Raw genomic sequence first — 6,000 nt, forward strand, 5'->3', positions numbered from 1 at the left:
CTTAAGCCCTAGACCACCAGAGACGTCCCAGGAGAAAGCTTTTTACTTGAAGGCATTTTTAAACTTGATTGCTTCTGTAAATACACTATTTCCACATAAAATCATATTCTGAGGCCCTGGTAGAATATATTTCAATCCATAACAAGGAGTATGACAGGAACATTTTGTATTCTTTATATGTTCAAAATGGTCTCTGAGGAGGCCTTGCAAATAGCTAAGAAGAGAAGCTAAAGGCAAAAGAAAAAAGGAAAGATGCACCCATCGGAATGCAGAGTTCCAAAGAATAGGAAGGAGAGATAAGAAGGCCTTCCTACGTGAACAATGCAAAGAAATAGAGGAAAACAATAGAATGGGAAAGACTAGAGATCTCTTCAAGAAAATTAGAGATACCAAGGAAACATTTCATGCAAAGATGGGCACAATAAAGGACAGAAATGGTATGGACCTAAGACAAGCAGAAGATATTAAGAAGATGTGGAAAAGAATACACAGAAGAACTATACAAAAACAATTTTAATGACCAGCTAACCTTGATGGTGTGATCACTCACCTAGAGCCAGACACCTTGGAGTGTGAAGTCAAGTGGGCCTTAGGAAGCATCACTACAAACAAAGCTAGTGGAAGGTGATAGAATTCCAGCTGAGCTATTTCAAATCCTGAAAGATGACGCTGTGAAAGTGCTGCCCTCAATATGTCAACAAATTTGGAAAACTCAGCAGTGGCCACAGGACTGGAAAAGGTCAGTTTTCATTCCAATCCCAAAGAAAGGCAATGCCAAAGAATGCTCAAACTACCATATAATTGCACTCATTCCACATGCTAGCAAAGTAATGCTCAAAATTCTAGAAGCCAGCCTTCAACAGTACGTGAACCGTGAACTTCCAGATGTTCAAGCTGGATTTAGAAAAGGCAGAGGAACCAGAGATCAAATTGCCAACATCTGTTGGATCATTGAAAAAGCAAGAGAGTTCCAGAAAACATCTACTTCTGCTTCATTGACTATGCCAAAGCCTTTGACTGTGTGGATCACAATAAACTGTGGAAAATTCTGAAAGAGATGGGAATACCAGACCACCTGTCCTGCCTCTTGAGAAATCTGTATGCAGGTCAGGAAGCAACAGTTAGAACTGGACATGGAACAACAGACTGGTTCCAAACTGGGAAAGGAGTATGTCAAGGCTGTATATTGTCACCCTGCTTATTTAACTTATATGAAGAGTACGTCATGAGAAATGCTGGGCTGGAAGAAGCACAAGCTGGGATCAGATTGCTGGGAGAAATATCTTGATATTTCAATTCTTCTGTGCTCAGCCTTCTTTATGGTGAAACTCTCATATCCATACATGACTACTGGAAAAACCATGGCTTTGACTAGACGCACCTTTGTCAGCAAAGTAATGTCTCTGCTTTTTAATACACTGTCTAGGTTTGTCATAGCTTTTCTTCCAGGGAGCAAGTGTCTTTTAATTTCATGGCTGCAGTCACCATCTGGAGAGATTTTGGAACCCAAGAAAATAAAGTCTGTCCTTATTTCCATTGTTTCCCCATCTATTTTCCATGAAGTAATGGGACTGGATGCCATAATCTTTGTTTTTGAATGTTGAGTTTTAAACCAGCGTTTTCATTCTCCTCTTTCATCTTTATCTTTAGACTCTTTAGTTCCTCTTTGCTGTCATCTGCATATCTTAGGTTATTGATATTTCTCCCAGCAATCTTGATTCCAGCTTGTGCTTCTTCCAGCCCAGCATTTCTCATGACATACTCTTCATATAAGTTAAATAAGCAGGGTGACAATATACAGCCTTGACATACTCCTTTCCCAGTTTGGAGCCAGTCTGTTGTTCCATGTCCAGTTCTAACTGTTGCTTCCTGACCTGCATACAGATTTCTCAAGAGGCAGGACAGGTGGTCTGGTATTCCCATCTCTTTCAGAATTTTCCACAGTTTATTGTGATCCACACAGTCAAAGGCTTTGGCATAGTCAATGAAGCAGAAGTAGATGTTTTTCTGGAACTCTCTTGCTTTTTCAATGATCCAACAGATGTTGGCAATTTGATCTCTGGTTCCTCTGCCTTTTCTAAATCCAGCTTGAACATCTGGAAGTTCACGGTTCACGTACTGTTGAAGGCTGGCTTCTAGAATTTTGAGCATTACTTTGCTAGCATGTGGAATGAGTGCAATTATATGGTAGTTTGAGCATTCTTTGGCATTGCCTTTCTTTGGGATTGGAATGAAAACTGACCTTTTCCAGTCCTGTGGCCACTGCTGAGTTTTCCAAATTTGTTGACATATTGAGGGCAGCACTTTCACAGCGTCATCTTTCAGGATTTGAAATAGCTCAGCTGGAATTCTATCACCTTCCACTAGCTTTGTTTGTAGTGATGCTTCCTAAGGCCCACTTGACTTCACACTCCAAGGTGTCTGGCTCTAGGTGAGTGATCACACCATCAAGGTTAGCTGGTCATTAAAATTGTTTTTGTATAGTTCTTCTGTGTATTCTTTTCCACATCTTCTTAATATCTTCTGCTTGTCTTAGGTCCATACCATTTCTGTCCTTTATTGTGCCCATCTTTGCATGAAATGTTTCCTTGGTATCTCTAATTTTCTTGAAGAGATCTCTAGTCTTTCCCATTCTATTGTTTTCCTCTATTTCTTTGCATTGTTCACGTAGGAAGGCCTTCTTATCTCTCCTTCCTATTCTTTGGAACTCTGCATTCAGATGGGTATATCTCTCCTTTTCTCCTTTTTCTTTAGCTTCTCTTCTTTTCTCAGCTCTTTGTAAGAAATCCTCATACAACCATATAGTTCCACACATATAATTCTAGTTTTTCACTCATAGTAAATAAAGTTCCATTTATTACAGTTTTTCTTACTTAGTGCTATGTCTTCTATACCAGGACATAAAAATCTCAAAATATTCTTCCCAATGGCTTCACAGTAATTTCTTATAAGGATTATGATAATTTATTTAACAGTTTTTATCTTGGTAGTTGATAGGTCACTTGGAGTTTCTTAATTTATTATGGACAATGCTGTAGAAAATATCTTTATACATGTGTATATTCATAGTTTTGTTAATATTTCAGCAAAGTAGATTCCTAGAAGTGAAATTGCTAAGTCAAATGTAATGCATGTTTAAATCTGAATAGATATCGTGTGCTAGTTTATATTCTAATGAAGTCATATAGAAGTACCCATTTCCTCATGCCCACCTTTGAATAGTATCAATAATTTTACCTTTGCTAATATAATAAGATTAAAAGCAAACATTTTTATTTATATTATTAGTACATTTTTGCATGTTTGTCCTTATTTCTTTTTTATGAGTTACATATTCACAGTCTTTGCCCATTTTCCATTGCACTATTATTTTAAAATAGTTATTTTTAAGAGTCATTTATATTTATGATGGCAAATAAACTTTATTATATGTGTTTCAAATATTTTCTCTCAATATGCGCTTTGTCTTTTAATTCTGTTAATGGTATTCTTAACTCTATGGAAGTGAAGTTACAGGGTCAAGTTTGGCGCATTTTCAGGTAGATGGTACAGAATATGTGTGTTGGGGGTTAGAAATTAGACTCCAGGCATGACAGGTGGGCAGGGCAAAAATAGCCACTACAAATACTTTCTCGGTACCTAAGTGCAACACTTAGAATGCCTTATCTGACAATCAGCCAAACTTATTTGCCTGACTAAAATCTTTGAATCTTGAAGAGGAGATTTTATATGCTTTTCAGCACTAATGCTGAGCCCACCAGCTTACCTTATTGATTCTCACAGGATCCACTGATGCTCAGGGACTGTGGCTGAGAGACTGGAACCTTCTGAATGAAAAGGAAGAGACAGCAGACTGGTCTACAGCACCAAATTGAGGAAGCATTTGAGTAACATTTGAAAAAATGGAAGTGACTATGTGTATTCAAACATACAATACATTAAACTTGCATATGATATCAAATACAGGCTTTCAAAAAGGCAAGGAGATTCATGGGAACAATGAATAATAAAAATGTAAACAATAAGAGTCTTACAACACTAAAACCTAAGGGAACACTAGCAATTTTCATGATTTTAAATTTTAGTCCACTTCAGTATTTTTTTTTTCCACTTCAGTATTTTACAAATAAGGAAACAAAGGTTCAGAGAATATGATGAGCTCAGGTTTGCAGCTCTAGTTACTAGTAGAGACAGGATTAGAACTCAGTTCTCTTGACCCTCAATTTGACAAAACTTCCTTAATTTAGGAGTTCCTTGTATCTCTGGATAAACAACAACTAAAAAGCCCATACATTTAAAATGTGACTTTTAGTAGAATTAAAATATGATAAATTAGTAATCAGGTTTTAAAATTATTTTATGCCTCTGTCTGAGACCCACTGCACTCTTTGGTAGAAGGTGTATTCTAGCCCTGAAGCCAGCTCAAGCCCCAGGAAGCAGCATCACTGAGTTTTGCCCACAGACTCTGACCATCTAGACAATCAGTTCCCAGGATCAGTAACTCAGAGCTACCCAAGACACACCTCTGGCCTATGTACCTTGTCTGTAGGTTTTCTAAAAGCCACTTTCCACCCTCATCCCCACCCACCCACCTTGCCAACTGTGTGTCAGAGATCACACCTCACTGTCTAGATCCCTTTATGAAACTGTTGGCAATCTTTGGATTACTTTTATGACATGCAAATTAATGTATGTTCTCAAGCTAGGAGGTTCTCTGAGGTTGTGTTTAGATTGTTTCATCTGAAAGAAAGGGTAGAAAGTGAAGTTGCTCAGTTGTGTCCAACTCTTTGCAATTCCATGAACTGTAGCCTACCAGGCTCCTCTGTCCTTGGGATTTTCCATGCAAGAGTACTGGAGAGGGTTGTCATTTTAATGAAAGGTATAAGGGAAAGGCAGAAGTTGCCTGATGTCTGTTCAATCTTTTGCCCATGAGCTAACTGCTATTAAGAGTTTCTTGTGTGGGAAGGAAAGAGTGGGATGAATTGAGAAAGTAGCATTGACGTACATATACTACCATGTGTAAAATAGATACCCAGTGGGAAGCTGTTGCATAATACAGGGAGCTCAGCTTGGTGCTCTGTGATGGTCTAGAGGGATGGGAGGGTGGAAGGGAGACTGAAAAGGGAGGGGATGTGTGTATGTGTGTGTGTGTATATATATATGTGTGTGTACTTATAGTTGATTCATGTTGGTGTACAGCAGAAACTAACACAACATTGTAAAGCAATTGTCCTCCAATTAAATTTTTTTAAACTTTAAACATTTTGTTTAGAGGTATAGCCGATTAACAATATTGCGGTAGTTCCAGGTGAAGAACGAAGGGACTCAGCCATACGTATACTTGTGTCCATTCTCCCCCCAAACCCCCTCCCGTCCAAGCTGGCACATAACATTGAGCAGAGTTCTATGTGCTATACAATAGGTCATTGTTAATTATCAATTTTAAATATAGTAGCATGTAATGACCTTCCCAAAGTCCCTAACTATCCCTTTCATCCCCCAGCTAAAATTTTTTGAATTTATTTAATTGGAAGATACTTTACAATATTGTGATGGTTTTTGCCATATATCAACATGAATCAGCCAAGGGTATACATGTGTCTTTCCATCCTGAGCCCCTCCCACCTCCTTCCCTACCCTATCCCTCCGGATTGTTCCAGAGCACTGGCTTTGGGTGCCTTGCTTCATGATCAATTTGCACTGGTCACCTATTTTACACATAGTAATATACATGTTTCAATGCTACTCTCTCAAATCATCCCATCCTTGCCTTCTCCCACTGAGTCCAAAAGTCTATTCTTTACATCTTTGTCTCCTTTGCTGCCCTGCATGTAGTATGCTTGTTATTGTCTTTCTAAATTTCATATATATGCGTTAAATACAGTATTTGTCTTTCTCTTTCTGACTTACTTCAGTCTATTATAATAGGCTACAGCTTCATCCACCTCATTATAACTGACTCAAGGAGGGCGGGGACAAAAAAAAAAGAAAAAAAAATAA

The sequence above is a fragment of the Bos indicus genome, chromosome 5 (assembly GCF_029378745.1).
Source record: "Bos indicus isolate NIAB-ARS_2022 breed Sahiwal x Tharparkar chromosome 5, NIAB-ARS_B.indTharparkar_mat_pri_1.0, whole genome shotgun sequence".
Lineage (NCBI taxonomy): Eukaryota > Metazoa > Chordata > Mammalia > Artiodactyla > Bovidae > Bos > Bos indicus.